This window comes from Geotrypetes seraphini, chromosome 3 (assembly GCF_902459505.1).
Source record: "Geotrypetes seraphini chromosome 3, aGeoSer1.1, whole genome shotgun sequence".
NCBI classification, from domain to species: Eukaryota; Metazoa; Chordata; class Amphibia; order Gymnophiona; family Dermophiidae; genus Geotrypetes; species Geotrypetes seraphini.
Genome location: NC_047086.1, coordinates 25008671 through 25029709, shown reverse-complemented (window position 1 = coordinate 25029709; position 21039 = coordinate 25008671). Strand labels below are relative to the sequence as shown.

General features: G+C 40.8%; 1 protein-coding gene across 1 annotated transcript in view; it reads left to right on the top strand.

Moving 5' to 3' along the window:
• Positions 1-21039, top strand: part of GJB7 (gap junction protein beta 7) — a 42833-nt gene that overhangs the window by 8965 nt on the left and 12829 nt on the right. The window contains exon 2 of the mRNA XM_033939713.1: positions 19182-19277. The gene's annotated coding sequence lies outside the window, so the exon portion shown is untranslated. The remainder of the gene's footprint in view (positions 1-19181; positions 19278-21039) is intronic.

The following is a 21039-nucleotide window of genomic DNA, read 5'->3' as shown; positions in this document are numbered from 1 at the left end:
ACCTGGCTTAACAGCAAGCGGTATATCAAGTTTTAATAAAACGAAACTAAAACTAAAGGACTGCTATTCGGAGAGGTGTAAATTTTTGGCCCATCAAAGCCATGCCTAATCCAGGCCTCCTTGAAGTCTCTGCATGATGTTGATTTGCCTGTGCAAATAACATCTTTCTGAAACTGCCATTTACATGTGTTTGTGGTCTACAAGAGTAATTGTTATGTATATGTTATATTATGTTAATCAGGTTTTCTATTCCACCTTTACCTATTCAGTTCAAGGTTGGATTACGTTACAAGAGGTTGGGTCAGTTACCCAGGACGTTACAATGGACAGTTTGACAGTGACATTCAATAGAGTTGCCAGTACAGGTATTAATACAGTTAGGTCATAGTTCCAAGTTCAAAGCAGGTCATTGTTGGCTCATCGTTATGTCCCAGGATTTGCATTAGTCAGTTTTGAACTGGGCTTTTACAATTACCATCTCAGTTACTTCAGGGTTGGCTCCCTGTCTTGGTACAGAAATGCTTTTACAAGTTTTCTGAACCTGAGATAGTGGTCACAAGATCATAGGGTAATTGGTAGTTAGTTCCGGCATGTTCCTAATTGATATTGGATGGATAAGGTAATATGCTTCGTAGACTTTATATTGTAAATGTAGAGAGCGTCCAGGTTCACAAGCAAATAAAAGCCAACAAGCAAATAGTGGGAGAAAATGAGATGCTTTCAAAAGGGACCTTTTTAAACAAATAAGCAGACTCCTTCCTCAGGAGTCTTTAGTTGTTAGAGAGCCAATATAATCAGTATGCAATGATCTCAGCGTGACATCCTTCCGTCCAAAACGGCTTTTCTTCGGTCAAATAACGCTGAATATGGGGGGGGGGGGGGGATTAATTACAAAAACTCAGGACCTTGGAATTGGGGAATGCAAGTTACTTATTTTCTTACGGACTGAAGATTTGAATATCTGTTCATGTGTATATCCTGGTGATGTTCATGCTTCCTTGCCTGCTTTGCTCTTGCTGACTGTACCTTGTTCCAAGTTGACATAAATAAAATTTTAAAAAAACCAAACAAACCCCATAACTATAATTAGCGCAATAGGTAGTGAATGAGTATCAGTCATATTCTGTGCAGAGAACGGAACACTATCACTGCCATAAACAATTTAAGGAGACAGGATCAGTGTCTTCACCTTAATCTGCTTTCTTAATGGATCCTCTTTGGCTTTATGAGCTGGCGTGGATCCTTGTCTCTGTTTGTCCTTGGATATCCAGTTAGACTACTTACATATTGAGCAGACAGATCTCTCAGCTAGAAAAGCAGGAAGTGGCATATATAATAGGGATAAAATAAATAAAGGTTAAAGAAGACTCTCTTCATTCTTAGAGAATAAGTCACAGATTCGTCACTAAAAGAGCACCAGCCAAGCAATAATAATAGCAACAAAAATTATCATAATAATAGATAATTCACTTGGCACCTACATAAAACAGTCATCGAGGCCCCACCTCGTTAGTTTCAGCTTATGCTTTCTTCCAGCCGGGGGATGTGCTAACTTCCTTAAAACAGGTTCCTGTGTCTTGTTTTTGTTGTTTCTTAACTGGTATCAGATTTCTATGAATTTTATGCATATTATCCCTAGCTCTGCCTCTAAATAAATAGTCTAATCAGCCAGGGGTTTTCCTCACAGATTAATGTACATACTCGGATTTCATTGAGTCGGAATTCATTTTCTCTTTTCATTTTGGGTTATAAGAATAGCCTTACTGGGTCAGTCCAATGGTCCATCAAGCTCAGTAGCCTGTTCTCAGTGGCCAATCCAGGTCCCTAGTACCTGGCCAAAACCCAAGGTGTAGCAATATTCCATGCTACCAATACAGGGCAAGCAGTGACTTCCCCCATGTCTTTCTCAATAACAGATTAAGGACTTTTCCTCCAGGAACTTGTCCAAATCTTTCTTAAAACCAGCTACGCTATCTGCTTTTACCACATCCTCTGGCAAGGCGTTAGAGAGCTTAACTATTCTGTGAGTGAAAAAAAAAATTCCTCCTATTGGTTTTAAGAGTATTTCCCTGTAACTTCGAGTGTCTCCTAGTATTTGTAATTCTTGATAGAGTGAAAAATCGATCCACTTATATCCATTCTACTCCACTCAAGATTTTGTAGACTTCAATCCTATCTCCCCTCAGCCGTCTCTTTTCCAAGCTGAAGAGCCCTAACTATTTTAGTCTTTCCTCATACGAGAGGAGTTCCATCCCCTTTACCAAATTGAACGCAATACTCCAAATGAGGTCGCACCATGGAATGATACAGTACAAATCAGTTTTATCTTGCTGTGTACATAGAGTTGCACTGATATTTTTCTATGAAAATTATTGATATTGCCCTATGAAGATATGGGCCAAAATACCAAATTGTAGGTGACATGTTTATTGGACTAACTTAGGGTCCTTTTACTAAGGCGCGCTAACCAATTTAGCGTACGTTAAATGTTAAGGCGCCCATAGAATATAATAGGCGCCTTAGCATTTAACATGCACTAAATCAATTAGCACACCTCAGTAAAAGGACCCCTTAATGTATCTCTGACAAACTTTTGAGAGTTATCCCATCCTCACAGAAACACAGAAAATGACAGCAGATCAAGGCCATATGTTCTATTCAGTTGGTCCATCCATATCTACTATCTCTTGCTCCACCTAATAGATAACACTTACTTATCCCACACTTTCTTGAATTCAGATATGTTTTTTGTCTCCACCATCTATACTGGAAGGCCATTCCAAGTATCCATCACATTTTTCCATAAAGAAGTATTTGCTGAGGAGTCACATAATACCATGAACAAGAGTGGAGGCTGATCTGCTCGGCTTCTCCATTTTCCCTTCTAATCAGCTGCACATTCTGATTATTTCACATGAAGTGTGATCTATCTCTTACTTCTTACAGGTAGAATAGACCCTCCATTGAAGGGGAGTACAATATTTTCTTGGGATGGCTAATGAAAAGAAATTCATCAGCTTTGTCTGACAAGACCTACCTCTAGTAAAACCATGCTGCCTCTTGTCCTGAAATCCATTTGATTCCAGAAACCTCACTATCTTCTGTTTTAGAAGCATTTCCATTACTTTTCTCACCACAGAGGCCAAACCAACATATCTGTAATTCTCAACTTCCTTCTTCCACCTTATGTGGAGAGGAAGCACATCTGCCCTTCTCCAGTCCTCTGGGACTACTCTAGACTCCAAAGAAGCATTGAAAAGGTCACACAGCGTTGATGTCAGAACCTCTCTGAGTTTCTTCAGTGCTCTCAGATATATTCCATCTGAATATGTAGTTACACTGGGTTTAGTTAGGACAAACATCTGGATTTTAGGCTATGTAGCTGCATATCTTATTACAACTCCATGAAATAGGGAGAGTTGGGGGTAGATAGTGGTGATGAGAAAGTGACAATTCAAGTTTCCAAGTTTATTATATAATTTGATTAATCGCCTATCACAATTTCTAGGCGATGTACAATTTTATAAATAATCAGATACGGGCAACAAATCAGACAAACAACAGTAATATCAAATTAAAATAACAAATACAAACATTTCTATACATAGTTTAACTTATACATATAATATCAAAGCAGAGGGAAAATTATTAATGGGTTACAATCAATTTTAATTAAAAAACGTTTAAGGAAAAAACAATAGGAGGGGCAACAGATAAAATTTATAATAATATATAGAGTAAAAAGTAAAACAGATACCGAATCTTTGAAATTTATTCACTAAAAGCATCTATAAAAAGAAAACTCTTAAGTTTGGACTTGAATTTATCTAAGTGCTTTTCCTCTCTAATAAATAGTGGGAGGTCATTCCAAGATTGGAAGTTCAAAGGCTCGATATCTGCTAATGGGTGAGAAAACCCAGCGTTTGATCATTCTCATTTTGAAATCTTGCAAGAACTAAGGCTGATATTGGACAGACTTGTACGGTTTGTGTCCCATATGTGGTGAATTGATATAGGAGGGCTGGGGAGGGCATCAATGGGAACTTCACTAACTTGGAACATGAGGACGTTACTGGCCAGACTTTACAGTAGATAACGTGCAAACAACGGGATGGTTGAATAGGCTGTAGTGAGCTTGGACAGCAACTTCAGCAGTTGGAACCTAGGACAATACCAGGTGGACTTTACAGTCTATGGCCCAGAAATATCAAAGAAGAGACAAGTTAATTTAATCATGCATTTTTAATGAGAATAACTGATGGGCAGACTGGATGGATCATTCAGGTCTTCTTTATCTGCCAACTAAGTCAAAAATGAAAAGGAGGACACAAGTTTCCAAAATGGAAAGCGTGAAAGGTATAATCAAGGAAATAAACAAAAAACACTCTTACATAAGTCACTATAATGAGTTCAAAAAGTATTTTCTTATAACAAAATTTATATCATGCTTTCATGTGTGGATAGGTTGTGCTCAGAGACATGGAGGAAAAAGGGGAACACAGCCCCCCAAAACCCTCACCACCCAATCATTGCAGAACTTTCACTTTGCAAAAATATAACACTGTGCATAGCATCAAGAACTATTAAACAGCACTTATCTTATTTTTTAAAGTTCTTTGGCCTCGACGTGTCACGTTTCAATGTTTCTTCAGGAAGCCAAAACGGTGATATCAAAAGACAAAAAGTCTTCCATACAGGGTGTCAGTCTCTTTTTAAAGCTTGCAATTCAGTATGCTCGCTGCGAGCAGAGGAATAGAAGTTGTTACATATCTGCCGTCATTTACTATGTTGCTATGGTACTCCATGATGAAATTTAGGCCAGCACATTTTAGAGGACCCTACAACTACCCTCATGGGAAAGACATTCAGAATAAAAAAAACTCATGCTTCTCTGTGAATGTAGTGGATATGATCCAATGCAAAGCAAAGAATGCGAACAGGGAAGCTATACTGGAGAAACAAGACATAAATTACAAAGACTAGGGGACACTCGATGAAGTTGCAGGGAAATACTTTTAAAACCAACAGGAGGGAATATTTTTTCACTCAGAGAATAGTTAAGCTCTGGAACGCATTGCCAGAAGTTGTGGTAAGAGCGGATAGCGTAGCTGGTTTTAAGAAAGGTTTGGACAAGTTCCTGGAGGAAAAGTCCATAGTCTGTTATTGATGCAGACATGGGGGAAGCCACTGCTTGCCCTGAATCGGTAGCATGGAATGTTGCTGCTCTTTGGGTTTTGGCCAAGTACTAGGGACCTGGATTGGCCACCGTGAGAACGGGCTACTGGGCTTGATGGACCATTGGTCTGACCCAGTAAGGCTATTCTTATGTTCATAAACTGAGGATATGTATCAATCTTCAGAGACAACCCCCCCCCCAAACAAAACAGAAAGACAGCCAAATAGGTGAACTTTTCTCAAAGAAAGATCACTCCTTTATTAACCTTACAATAAAGGTGCCAAGAGGAAACTTTAGGAGCACACAGAAATGGAAAATTTTCAATATTAGAATGATCAAACACTATGAATCTGATCTAGGGGCTAGAATCACTAAGCCCACCGATCAAGTTCCGACCCCTTTCCTCTGACCCGATTCACTAACCTCTGTCCCGATCATCCTCCAATCCATGCATTCAAATGTAGGCAGGTAGAGATTCACTAAAAAAAAAGCAACACCGACTGTGCTGGCCGATCAGCAAACAAGTGACTGCTGGGGACCAGTCATTCACGTCGTTTCCAACTACTCTGCCCCAAACCTCCTGCTCTCTGCTCCGAAGCCGTGCTTCTCCTGCACCCTGCTCTGTGCTGAATCTCCTGCCACGATTCTCCCCGACTCTCCTGCCCTTCCCCTCTGTGCAAGCCCGTGGTTTTAACCTGTGGGTTTAAAGCGGGTTAAAACCACAGGCTCGTGAAAAAGTTTAAAAAAGTAAAATTTGGTCTGCGCATGCATTGGGATCGCTATAGAGCAATCCGGGCAGGCGGGTGGGGGCGTGATTCCGATTGCCCTCATTTGTGTGAGGGCGATTCGTGAATCAGTCCTCCGGACACTGATCGGATTGGATCCCTCACGGATCGGATCCGATCTGTGCCCTCAGTGAATCTAGGCCCTAGAGGTTTGTATTATTTAAATTGCACTATTTCTCTATTGACTTGATGAAAAGAACATAGGTCTCGACAGCTTGTAAAAGATAAGTTAAGTTAGTTCAATAAAAAGTTATCACCTACAACTTGGTTGTTGACCCTTATTTCCAAAACTGGAATTACAAGTTACATGTGTGCTGGGGGAGGTGGTAAAAACCAAGATTAGATGAAATCAGCCTATTTTGAAATAAGAAAAAACGAAATGTCAGCCTAGCTGGATCCAGGCTGAAATCTGCAACACACTAGCTCACCCACAAGATGTGGTGCAGGAAAGAATGAATATAGTCTGAACAACAGAGAACTAATGTCATTTGAGAGATTTAACCCCCCTCCCAACATGTACATTTATATATAATATCTGTAACAGCTGGGATGCTGAGATGTTACCCAGTTCCATGTAGGAGATGTTTTGGCCAGTCCTGGGTTTGAATTTACATCCCTAATTCACTGTTGCATTTGTAGTTCCCGATCCTTCCCATTGACATCTCTGCTGAAAGTCCCATAATGCACCAGAAGGAGGCTGACAGAAATCCGGAAATGATCTAGAAATCTTCCTTCTGGAACTGGGTAACCTGGCGCTATGCTGTTATCCTAAATGTGAAATAAAACTAAATAAATCCCCAAACAAATAGATATTCAGGTAATTGTCGACTTAAGATCACGTCTGGTTCTGACCAACTGACCGTAACCCAATTTGGTCATAAGTCAAAAAATGGCTACTGTGAGTTTCCATAGCAATCTCATGATACTGCCAAACCTTGTGACAGTCTTGCAAGGTTGCTGCGGGAATTCACATCTGCGAGATTTTTTTCAGCGAGATTGCATGGGCAGGAGTATATGAGGATCACTTCTGCCCCAACGCACCCTGATGGACCGCCAGAGTCTAAGGTAGGCCCAGGAGGAGGCCTATGCTTGTTCCGGAGGGGAGGAAGAGTAGCAGCCGTGGTCAGGTCCAGTCATAAAGTCGATGACTACCTGTATTTGGATAAATATGGAAAAACAAAACAAAACAATGCTTGGGACTAAGACCCAGAAGGCAAGCAATTGAGTACGACTGAAAACAAATGAAATAGGCAAATTGATGTGATGGAATTGTTAAACAGCCGAGGAGCTTTTTAAAAATCCAAACATTAACGTCCCTTTGAAACACAAAACATTCTGATTTATATGATAAATGCTAACTGAATTATCCAGATATCTTTTTTAGAACAAGGTTAGGATTGAGTGCTTTATGGGAAGCGTGTGGTGCAGTGGTTGGAGCTACAACCTCAGCACCCCGAGGTTGTGAGTTGAAATCCCATGCTGCTCCTTGTGACCCTGGGCAAGTCACTTAATCCCCCCATTGCCCCAGGTACATTAGATAGATTGTGAGCCTACCAGGACAGAGAGGGAAAGATGCTCGAGTACCTGAATGTAAACCACTTAGGCTATAAGTGGTATATAAAAACTAAAAATATATAAATAAATAGTTTGTATTTCTAAGAGGTTTTTGGGGACCCAATGATCTAATAAATATTCTTCCTATCACCTCCCCTTACATTTAAGCCGTCACACCTATAAGATTAAATGGTGCAACAGTCTGACTAGGCTGGCAGAGTAAGAGAAGCCTTACATGCTTTAAACTGATGAACGTAGAGCTGAGCACCCCAGTACAGTGCCATGGCATTCATAGACACTGGGGACCAGTATTAGCACAATGTAGTCATGGTGACAAGATACAAATCACAAGCTGTATATTTGCTAAGAAAAGTAAGTGTTTGGGTGACTGAGCCTATCCTTGCAGAAAAAAACCCCAGAGCTGGAAGTTTGCATAACGCTAGTGCACTTTGCATGCTACTTTTATTACCGCTGATCCCAGAGAGGTATGGCTTTTTAATCTCTAGTGGTAGCTATGCACGTGTCTCTGCACTGTGGAATTACTAGATGCTTAAGGAATTTAATAGAAACCAACTAGCCAGAAAATTGTTCAGCTAATCACAGCTCATAACCTGTCTGGGATAATGTCTGTGTGGTAGTAAAGGAACCCTAATCTTCATATCCTGTGCAAGGGCCAATAGCTTCGGCTAGGAGGGCCCATTTCTCTCAGATCAGAATGGTATTGAGAAATGTGTGTATGTGTAATTCTTAGATGCTTTATCATAGACCATTTCTTGCCTTTGCTCTTTCTTTAATCAATAGCTTATTCAATCTGATTTGTAAAATCAGACTCCGGGACTCCATCCCTTTGGAGTAGAGAAATAAGCTAGTGGTTATAGCCACAGGCTGAAATCGAAGATTGAAATCCTTCTTTGCATTATGTGACATGTGTATTCTGCCTTTATGCTAGTTTGTGACATAACTCTAAGATGTGTTTAATGTTATTCACACTTCATAGAACTTTAATGCTGCAGTCATTTCCTGCTATAATGTGTGAGCAAAGCATTATGTGAAATGTAGTCTCATACATACTGCAGCCATTCCTGCTTACCTGTTTAAGCTTTGTTTCTAGTGGTCTTTCTTCTAAAGCCTCCTCCCTTTTCCTCTCATCTAAGCTTGAGTCTTTTGTCTCACTGCTGTACTTCCTGGTCACCTCTACAACCTTTGCTCTGATGGGTCTGCAAAGGTATGACTTCTGCTACCTGTTGCCAAGCTCTATCCCTAATGATCTCTTCTCTTGTCTCCCTTAGCCTTCTGGGTACTTCCTGAGAATCTTTTCTCTTAGAATCTGTTACATTTCTGCTTCCATCTCATACACATGTGGTTGTAGTCCCCAGTCAAAGATCAGCATTTTTTTTACCTGAAGCCATCTGACCACACACATGAACAATTCAGCATTTAATCTCTGGAACCTGAAATGCTTTACTATCTAACTATTCTCTCACCTCTGCCCCTAAGTTTCTATTCTTTAAACCTTCACCTCCTGCTACAATACTCAAAAATCTACCAATTGTAAGTACATCTACTATATTTATTCAATAAAGTATATTTCAGAAAATCATAAGGACTGCCTGCATGCACATTAGTGTGCTAAGGTTTAGCTTTCTGTTGAATATACTGCATGTCTGCTGAGAGAATCTCTTACTGAGGCAGCATGTTATATGAGAACAGAATAGTGTGGCCTTGGAAAACTCACTTTACCTTCTTTTGCCTCAGGTACAAACTTAATGCCTCATCTACTAACATGCGGTAATGTACATTAATTGGTACATGCACAGTGGCACCCTTAGCAAACCTTCAGCCTTGTGTCTGTCTCCCCAAATTTTTGACAATTAAACCACAAAATATGATCATTTTATACTTTCCTGAACTGTCCTGTAAAGGTACATAATTGGACTTCATACATACTTTAAAATATTAAACTGGCCCCCTGCCAACCTGACCTATACATAAAAGGAAGGCACTTTACAAAAGCCATCTTCTTGTGTAAATGGGCTATTTGAAAAGTGCTGCTACAAGTCATGATTAAGGGAAAGGGATTGGGACTTGTATACCACCTTTTTGTAGTTTTACAACCACATTCTTTTCCATCAACGTCATTTTTCTGTTTTGGTCCAATCTATTATATTATCCCAGTTAGATTATTGTAACGCCATTTATCTTGGCATCACTAAGAACTGCCTTCAAAGACTACAATTGATTCAGAATACCGCCGCAAAGTTGATCTATGGAAAGAGCAAATTCGACCAGGTGACTCCTTTGTTTTTCTCTCTCCATTGGCTTCCAGTTTATTTTAGAATTCAGTTTAAGTGTTTATGTATTGTTTTTAAGATTTTACATGGTTCCTCTGCTATGGAATGTTTATAGATTTTCATATGCGAGAGGCATTCATCGATTTAAACTTTCTCTTCCTTCCAGGAAAGGAATTCAAGGAGTTAAGAATTTTAGCAGCTCTCTGGCGTTTAAATTTCCCCAACTATGGAATGAACTTCCCCTAATTTTGAGGTGTCCCAGTTCCTTCCAACTCTTCCGTAAACTTCTAACAACTTTTTTATTCGCTAAATATTTTGAAAACTAACTCTTGTATTTCAGTTTACTTTATTTTTTTAATTTATTGTTAATCACGTTGACCTTCCTTTGGTTGAAGACCCGGTATATAAGGTTAAGTTTTAGTTTAGTTTATATACAGGTAGAAACATAGAAGATGACGGCAGAAAAGGGCTACAGCCCATCAAGTCTGCCCACTCTGCTTACCCACCCCCTGTCTATGCCCTAATGACCCAATTTCCTTATCTTGACCCTCGTAGGGATCCCACATGGGTATCCCATTTATTCTTAAAGTCTGGCACGCTGTCTGCCTCGATCACCTGCACTGGAAGCTTGTTCCAATGATCAACCACTCTCTCTGTGAAGAAATACTTTCTGGTGTCGCCATGAAATTTTCCGCCCCTGAGTTTGAGCGGGTGCCCTCTTGTGGCCGAGGGTCCCTTGAGAAAGAAAATATCATCTTCCACTTTGACACGTCCCGTGAGGTACTTAAATGTTTCGATCATGTCTCCCCTCTCCCTACGTTCCTCGAGAGTGTAGAGCTGCAATTTGTTCAGTCTCTCTTCGTACGAGAGACCCTTGAGCCCCGAGATCATCCTGGTGGCCGTCCGCTGAACCGATTCAATTCTGCGCACATCTTTACTGTAATGTGGCCTCCAGAATTGCACACAGTACTCCAGATGAGGTCTCACCATGGCCCTGTACAACGGCATTATGACTTCAGGCTTTCGGCTGACGAAACTTCTATTGATACAACCCAATATCTGCTTTGCCTTAGATGAAGCCTTCTCCACTTGATTGGCAGTTTTCATGTCTGCACTGATGATTACTCCTAAATCTCGTTCTGCTGAAGTCCTAGTTAAAGTTTCTCCGTTCAAGAAGTACGTCCTGCATGGATTTCCGCTTCCGAGGTGCTTGCGAGGTACTTCCGAGGTATTTCAAGCATCTGTCCCAGTGGGCTCACAATCTACACCTGGGGCAGTAGAAGATTAAATGACTTGCCCAAGGTCACAAGGAGCAGCATAGGTTTGAACTCACAACTTCAGGGTGCTGCAGCTGTAGCTCTAACCACAGCGCCACACTCTCTCCCTTTGGTGCAACTTATGCACTTAGGGCTAGATTCTATATATGGGGGTGAAAAATCGCATCCAAAATAATGTGCTAAGCGCCTATTCTATAAATGTCCTCCAAGTTGGGTGCCATTTATAGAATGGCATTAGGGGCCGGGATTCACACTGCATTTTGGCCACAAGGGTTTGTACCAATTGAAACCTCGCATCTAAATTATGCATAGATCGGCCTTATTCTGTAATATTGTGTACAAATTCCAGGAACGCTCCCGACCAGCCCATTTTTCTCTCCCTTTTACACATTCATCTTTACAGAATAGCAACTATAAAGATGTGTGCGTGAATTCTAATTAGTTCCAATTAGGGCTGATAATTGATTATTAGCACTCAATTATCGCTGCTAATTGGATATTAATCAATTAAATTGGGCATGTGCCCCAAACTTGCATGCACGATTTTTAGTGCTATATATAGAATTAGAGGGTTAGTAAATAGGTTCCATTGAGAATAATGAGACTTGTGTAAGTTGCATTAACATGGTTGGGCTAAGAACTTTACAGCACCCCCTCATATATAGATACCAAATCAAGATGGCAAAAAGTTTTTAAATTTAAATTAAATTTCTGTCTGAATAAAAAGAGGTAATAAATTCCAATATTTCACTGCTTGAAATGCAAAGATACCAGTGTAATATTGTTGATATTGAACAGCAGTTCTTGTGGGAAAATATAAAAGCAAGGCTTTCTTCATATGAGAGATTTTCTTTGGAAGGAGAGGAAGAGGTTACCACATATAACTATGACCTAGCCCTGTATGTATTTAAAAAGATAGCCTTTTTTGATAGCCAGTGATGTTTGATTAAAATAGAGCTGCTCTTTCAACATTTTGGGCATTAAAGATCATTTTTACTACTCTATTTTGAAGAACTTGTAAACAGGTTAAGGATATTTCAGTGCATCCTACATATAAGAGATTACAATAATCCAAGCTGATAACACATGCAGTCTTTATCAGTATTATTTATGCTGACTTGTGAATTTTCTCAGATCTCAAGATATAAAGTAAACTGGGACAAGTCAGTGGTTATGCCTTTAATTTTGTATGCACAAAAGCATCTTCTGGGTGATTTATGATTAAAATGGGTTACCATATTGAAACACCTAGGTATTTGGTTTGGATTCTCTGTCCAGCTGCGTTGAGATTAAAGTGCTGTGTGCTACGAGCGCTTTAATCTCAACGCAGCTGGAGGTTTATGATTTTGCCGTCCATCCCATTTAATCCATCTCAAAGATAAGTGACTTTTACTTACTTGTGTAACACTGTTTGGTGTATCAGAAGATTGGTGCAGGGTGGCATAGGGACAATGAAGTGATATGATGGTCCCTAACATACCCCAGTTTGGTGAGATCACCGAATCAAAGGGTATTGGTCTGAGCACTTCATTCTAAATATATTTTATTTTTATTTTATAGCTGTGATTAGTATAATATTTGATTAAATTTTCATCACAGAATAATATTGAATATCTCCCCAGTAGTTTATGTAATCCTATATTATCTTTGCAACACATAAATGGACATCATGCCAATAAAGTTTCCTTAATCTTGAATCTGATACAGAAAGAAAGAGAAATGTTTGCAGTTTTCAATTTATATATTGTATAGCTGCAAGTCTTACGAGTTCAAAGTCTCTAATCTAGGATATATGAATTGTAATGGTGAAGGACATGTTGAACAGGAGATAAGCATGTCAACATGCCTTTCAGATTTTTTAAGTGTTCTTCTATTACAAAACTTTAGCTCATATATCCATTTTTTAAATTAATTTGAAAACCCTTGTATTAGGTAAATAAGCAGAGAAGGTCAGATTCAAAATCTCTGGCTCCCCATTTCATCTTTTTCCTTTATGTTTTTGTCTATTTTAATTGCTTCTGGCCTCGCTAATATTGGGTATTGTTATTGATTCATCTCTTACATTTAAGGATTGGCTAAATTCTCTTGTTAAAAAGTGGTTCTTTAGCCTCCGTATCCTGAGAAGAGTGAGAGCGCTCTTTCATCAGCAACACTTCTCTGTATTGGTTCAGTCAATTATCTTGTCAAGGTTGGATTATTGCAACTCAATGTACCTGGGCCTCTCAAAGGTCAGTCTGCAGAGACTTCAATTGATACAGAGCACCGTTGCCAAGCTTATTTTTGGTAAGAATAAATTCGATCACATAACCCATTGCTCAAGGAATTCATTGGCTTCCAGTGTATCTTAGAATTCAATTTAAGTGCATTTGCATTGCATTTAAATTATCTTTGGCATTTTTATTACTTTGGTTCCTTTAGATTGGAATGTACACAGATCTCATCTCGCTAGGAGTTCAAATAAATGAAAACATACATTTCCTTCCCTTAGGGGTAAAAATAGAACGTTCAAGAGATTTAGCCACTTTCATTTTCAAACTAACTGAGTTCTGGAATGAGTTACCGCTTTCACTTAGAAGTCTAGGCTCCTTTGTTTTGTTTCGGAAAGCTCTGAAAACTTTCTTGTTTACTAAACACTTTGGAACTAAGCTATTCTAGTTTACATTCTTCTTCAAATTTATGTACTATACTTACATTATTGTATACCGAGTCGAGCATTTTTTTGGCTGAAGACCCGGTCTATAAAATTAAGTCTTAGATTAGTTTATTTCATTATTTTTTCTTATCTTACATCTGTGCACTTACTCTCTTCTTCCCCTTAAGCATTCTTCTAGTTTCCTGTCTGCCCTCCTAAGCAGAAAACTGATATCCATTTTCTAGACTCTTCTTTCCTCAATTTGTCTCTATTTTATCCTCTCTTCTTCCCTGGATGCTATCTCCACTTTTATATTTATTAGATTCTTTCCTTCCCTTATGATTGTCTTTCCCTCCCAGTCCATTGTCTTCTTCATTCCTCTCTTTTTTCCCCAGTGCTTTTGGATATTTAGTCCATTTCTGCCGGTTGGCACAAAAATATCCCCAAAAGAAAATAGGGGAAGACCAATTTGATGCCAACTTGAGAATTTAGGTCCTTTTTTTGGTTCATAGACAACGGCGCGAAAGACAAAGGCGCACCCGGACAATTGAGCACAGCGCGAGGTGCGCACCGCTCTAAATTACTGTTTTTAGGGCTCCGACGGGGGGCGTGGTGGGGGAACCCCCCCACTTTTCTTAATAGACATCGCGCTGGCGTTATGGGGGGTTGTAACCCTCCACATTTTACTGTAAACTTAACTTTTTCCCTAAAAACAGGGAAAAAGTGAAGTTTTCAGTAAAATGTGGGGAGTTACAACCCCCCAAACACCCCACAACGTGGCGCGATGTCTATTAAGTAAAGTGGGGGGTTGCCCCCCACACCCCCCCCGTCGGAGCCCTAAAAACAGTAATTTAGAGCAGCGCACGCCTCCGCGCTGCGCTCAATTGTCTGGGCGCGCCTTTGTCCCGGCGCGCTTTTGACCTGACACCCTTTTTTTTTAATGAAACCATACTAGTGAATGCTGCATAGCAAAAGCCCCGAAACCCTTTAAATCCCTATGGGCATCGGGGCATTTACCGCAGCAGCCCATGCTAATCAAGAAGAGTGCTATGCAGCGGTTAAAGCTACAGCCTCAGCACCCTGGGGTTGTGGGTTCAAACCCACGCTGCTCCTTGTGATCCTAGGCAAGTCACTTAATCCCCCCATTGCCCCAGGTACATTAGATAGATAGTGAGCCCACTGGGACAGACATGGAAAATGCTTGAGTACCTGAACAAATCCATGTAAACCGTTCTGAGCTCTCCTGGGAGAACGGTATGGAAAATTAAATAAATAAAAGAGGCCATTAACACAGCATAAAATCATTGACAATAAACTAGTAAATTAATAAATCCAGGCTTATGCAGTATACCATATAAATAATTATGTGTAACAGAGATCCAGACTAACACAGATCTGTATTTCAGCTATTAAAGCCTTCCTCAGGAATCTCAAGATCTAGCTAAGTAGGTATCACATTCATGTGTAATTAGGCAACACGGTATTTTATTAAAAGAGACTGTATACATGATGAATGCACATTGGGAGACAATATTGTCAGCACTGCAAAGGACAATCATTAACAACGCAAAATGATTCAAAGTTTTCTGTTACACATAATTAAAGAACCAACAAACAACGAAGGTCCAAAACAGTGTCGGTGTGTCCCGTGAGAGCTGATGGCAGCCATTCAGGGAGTGGCGTGGGCCCAGGCTGGAGTGCAAAAAGCTCACTCCTGCCTTGTGCGCTGCTGGCCGTGAGATCTGAGGCAGCCATCCAGCAAGGGAGGGGCTCAGTGCGGGGCAGGAGCGCGGAAAGCTTGCTCCTGCTGATACACCGCTGGACCATCAGGATTTAAAAAGATACTGGGGGGTGGGGGGTATAAAATTGTTAGTCGGCTGGGAAGGAGCCCTCCTGTCCCGGCCTACCACTAGATCACCAGACACAATATTTGCGCCATAAGACACACAGACATTTACACCCACTTTTTTGGGAAAAAAAGTGCATCTTATGGAGTGAAAAATACCGGTATATTGTATACTGGACCTATTAATCTACTAGTTTATTATCGTTGAAGATTTAATGTTGCATTCAATTTTCAAAATGGAATTGAATTGATTTTCCCCTACTTTTTTTGTGTGGTCCTTTTTCCTATACCCTAAAAAGAAGATTTCCCTTCCAGCTTTTCTACATGTTGTGGGGTCCTGGGCAGAAGGCGCATTGGTTTAGTTCTTGGCCTAGGTTTCCACACTAACAATTACCACTGTTTTCACCACCGCTTCTAATGTAGGCCAAGGATGGCCTGTGCGGTCAGCAACATTAGCAATTTGAGAAGAGAGGAAGAAAACAAACAACTTTTCAAATACTCCTGCACTCCCTGTTGGAATAAGTTGCACTGGACCCCTCAAATATTCTCCTTCTTCAGTTAAAGCTTTTAAAAACTGTATTCACCTTTGGTGAACATGTTTAATGGTATCATAGACACCAACCTCTCAAAGGACGAAGAGTGCCAAACCCAATACAAATTACTTCTCCATAGACATAGTAAAGAGCTATCTCTGTAACTCCATAGGTGCCAGCTATGTGGGTGCTTGAGCACCCCCAATACCGAACAAATGCCTTGACTTTGTTCAAGGAGGGGTAACTTGTGATGGAAAGTTGGCTCCTAGGCTCAGCCCCCATTGTACCCACAAAGCTGGCTCCTATATATGAAAACTAGAAGAGGAAGGGAAAAAGGAGAGTAGAGGGAGGAGTGAGAACTGTTAGGATGCACAGTGCAAACCAGTTGGTATAAAACCTGTTCTTTTGAAGTTGTGATATTGTATAATTTTGTTCTTATAGTTTTTATACAGTCTCTTGAAACTGATGTTGTGGTGGCTCAGCTTACATTAGAGAAGCTGATAAAAAGAAGCAAATACAGTTCATTTGTTCTCGTTGCTCTTGCATTCCCTTTGCACAATTTCACATATGCGCGGTTGCATCAATTACTACCAATATTCCCAATTCACATCATTGTGTTGGTGTATTTGCAGACCGACTCTTTAAAAAACTTGTTTTCTTTTACTTTCACCCATGGTCAGGCATTTGCTTCTAAATAAGGCCCCCCAGTGTCTGGAGAGTGAATTACAGATACTTCAAGTGTTGTCCCATGCAGGAACCTAACCCTATCTTCTCAATAGGATCCATTGTTCACTTTCTGCAGTTTTTGACGTGCAATGTGTACTGCTGGAACCTAACCTCTATTTTCCAATAGACTCTATGAATTTTTAGATTGAATCAGGTTGGGCAGACTAGATGGACCATTCGGGTCTTTATCTGCCATCGTCTACTATGTTACTATGTTATGTTTCATTATTTGCAACTTCACAGTTTGCAACATTCTTGAGAACCATACTACCATGGATGGATAATGAGTATAAACTTTACCATTCTTGTTCCACACATATCTCATACATTTTTCTATTATTCAACCCTGATCATGTAGCATTGGTTATAAAAGATTTCCAAGACTGTGGTGTACTTTCTATGGTGTTATATGGAACAGTGCTTGACTAATACCGCAGGAGCAGCACAGAAAAGTAGCTTCACAATGCTCAATCGTAGAAAGATATAAATGATATATGTGCTGTTTGACCGAAAGCAAGGGGGAAGAACATGCCTCATGCATGTGCACAAGAGTTTTGCAGTAAGCAGAGCTCTTGTATGCATGCCCTAGCAAACATGGAAGCAAAGCAAAGAATGGTACCGTTCTCCTGTGCCTTTCAATAAAAGCTTTTCAAAAAATTTTTTCTCTTGAAAAGCATATATTTGAGCACAGAAAACAGGCAGCAATGTGTGCTTTCACTTTTGGGTTTGCTCTGATTCAAACACTACCATCGGGCAGCTCATGGTCCCCCAATGTTGGCTCTGGCTGGAAAGCCACTAAGATAAGTGTTGTTGCTCTTGTATAAAGTACATATTTGGAATATCATACAATTGATAAAGTAAATATTAAAAAAAAAATTGCACTCCCCAGTTAGTTAGATTTTTAACTATTTTGCCAATAAATACTTTAATAAATCTATAAGGAAATAATTAAATTTGTGGGTAGGAAGGAGGTTTTGAAGTAAATTATTACATCACATGCATTCAGAATGAGGACTTGAAATAACATCTAAGTTATAAGAGGTCTCTTTACTGAGACTTATGCATATTTATGATACTTCAACCTCATTATTGATTCTGGGGATGAGTTCTATCTTTAAATTGGGTTACTATTTATATGTTCAAAATAAGTAGGTTAATAAATTAAACCATTTATAATTTAAAGCACTTTAGGTGCAAAAGAAAAATTGTTGAATAAGTTATCTTTTAATATTTAAGTGTGGGTTGGATAATCTATAAACTGATCCATGTATATAGTTTGAGAATCAAGGCGCCTAACGGCAGGTGCTTTTTACAGAATCAGGCTCTAAGTTTTCAGTGGTAACAGCAGCTTTGTTTTGGGCACTGTTCTCTGAGCATTGGGAGGAAATAGGGAAATGATTTAATTAAAAGCATTTTTTTAAACTGATATTTCCAACAAAACAATGTACAATATACCACAACCACAGTGGCATCTGTCTGACTAAATACTATGGGGGTAATAATAATAATTAAAAAAAAAGTCTAAAAAGTGTCCTAAATGGCTACTTGGACGATCAAAAAGCCTGATCGTCCAAGTACCCATAACCAAAGCTGGTTTTTAGACGTATCTAAAACCAGCTTAGGCCTTTCCCCTGCCTCTAAACGCACAGAGAGAAAAGAGGTGTGTTTAGAGGAGGGGAAAGGGCGGGCAGTGGGCGGGAGGTGGGCCGACCTACACCTAGGCGTACAAAAGGTATAACCAAAACATTTACAGGTTGCCTAGTCGGCACTTAGACCTTTTTGACTTAGACGTAGTCAAACCAGGTCTAAGTGCCGAAAAAGGGGCCGCTGAGCTGATGGCCGCTGGCGCCATCAGTTCAGCGGCCCGGCAACCTACCCATCTCCCCTACCACGATGCCATCACTCCTCTACCCGAACTGCCACGACCCTAAATGCCCTTCTGTTGGACGTTTGTGGCTTAGGCGTTTTTTTGTTTCATTATGGCTGAAAAGTGTAGACGTGGTGTGGGTGTACTTTTAGACGTAGTGGTGATTGGATGTTTAGGCAGAGGAAGGCCATAATCAAAACAAGGACGTTTGGTTTGGTTATGGACACTTTCCCTGCTTCTGCGTTGAACGTTTAAGGAGTTAGGCCAAAAGGGGCTTAGACGCTTTTTTTGATTATGCCCCTCTATTTGCGCTAACTTTAGGTGCATACGCAGTTTTTCATGCTAGAGCCCTCTCAATATTCTGCACAGATTAATATAGGTGTTAATCCAGTGCTAATTGGCTCCGATATTGGCTTTAGGTTCTGAGTATTGGCCTGGTAGTGCTTTGTTTTCTTTTGTGTTACGTAATTCTTTTTTTTCTTATGATCTTTCAGCTCCTGAAAAATGCCACATCTGGCTGCTGGAGGATAGCTTCGAAAAGCTGAACTGCTGAGTGGCTTGGGATTTGAGGAGTCACAGTGCTTTATAAGGTAGGGCACATACTGGTAAGTACAGGGAGAAATTCTCTATAGCAGGGGTCTCATAGTCCCTCCTTGAGGGCCGCAATCCAGACGGGTTTTCAGGATTTCCCCAATGAATATGCATTGAAAGCAGTGCATGCACATCGATCTCATGCATATTCATTGGGGAAATCCTGAAAGCCCGACTGGCTTGCGGCCCTCACGGAGCTCTATAGAGTGCCTAAAGTTAGTCGTTAGGAGGATGGCTCAGATTCTATAAATGTTGCTTAAAGTTAGGTGCATAGATTGGTGCACCTAGTTGAGTTAGGCGCCTAACTTAATTTTCTTAATTGGCTTAATCAGAGCTGATAACTGACAGCACCATTAAAAACCAATTACAAAAATGATTTAAAAATTTAATTAGCTGGTAGGCACCTAACTCGGTCACCATCTACACCGTGGTGCCTACCAGCAAGTAAGCAAGGTTAGGGGCAGATTTGGAGTGATTTTGCACATGGTTTGACTTACCCCTAGTCTAAAGGGTGGTGCTTAAGGACTCAACGCCTACTGATGCCTAAGACCGCTTAGGTGCTGCCTGGTGTCATTCTATAAACACTGCACAGCAGAGGTAGGCAGCCGTTTATAGAACCAGGGCCAATGTGAATTTTATAACGGAGGTTGTTCGCACAGCTGCTGCCATTATGAAATACTGGGGTAACCTTTTAGGTGTGAGCACTTATGCTATCTCAATGCCTGGTGTTTAATACTCATGTCTAACTGTAGGCAGTTAGTTGAATAAATTTTAGCATTCTAGAACCTGCACAGGCAACTTCCTGACACGCCCCTGCCCTTCACATGCCCCTCCCAGGTTCATCTCTTCCCCTTAAAGTTACATGCTCTGGAATTTGAGTGTACAACTTAAAGCAGGGGTGTCCAACCTTTTGTCATCCCTGGGCCGCATTGGCCGAAAAAAATGTTTCTGGGGTCACACAAAGGCACAAAAGCTGCAGTAAGACAGAGGAGGGAGCCGGCAAGACAGTAAACACCTGGGGGCAGCAGAGGGAAAACACTGCGTCACCCTCGACCAGGACCGCACAAAATACTTCACAGGGCCGCAGGTTGGACACCCCTGACTTAAAGAATGCTGCCAATTAACACCAATTATAGGCAATAATTGGTTAAGGATAATTGACATCAGTGATGCGGCAGAGGGAATCACTTGCAGAAGGCCGCGAACTGCAAAGCAGTCTGTTTAGAGTGCTGGAGGGAGGTTTGTCGGTCGTCTCATGGTGGGTTGGCGGGGTCCGCATGGGAGGGAGAGCTTAAAGTTCCTTTTCAGAGGGGCCCCGGCTACAGGGAGAGAAGCAGTCTGCCCTGGGTGCTTCAAGGTCTGGCATCTTTAACTTCTTCGGGCAGCAACAGCGTTTACAATTAGCTGCTGTTGCCAGCTTTGGGCCTTCCTCTCTGCTGAGTCTTGCCTACTTCCTGTTTCCATGAAGGCAGGACCCAACAGAGAAGAAGGCCCGAAGCCGGCAACAGCAGCTAATTGTAAACGCTGTTGCTGCCCGAAGAAGTTCATGACGCCAGGCCTTGGAGCACCCGCTTAGGGACTGCACTGCTGACTGGGGACAGGGTTACTGAAGGAGGAAAGGGAGCAGAGGAGGGAGAGAATTGCTGCACCCAACTGGAGGGAAAGGAAGGAATGAAAGGAGATGCCAGGGCTTGGAGGGAAGAGATGCCAGGGCATGGAGGGAAGAAAGGGAGTGAGGAAGAGATGCCAGGGCATGGGGGA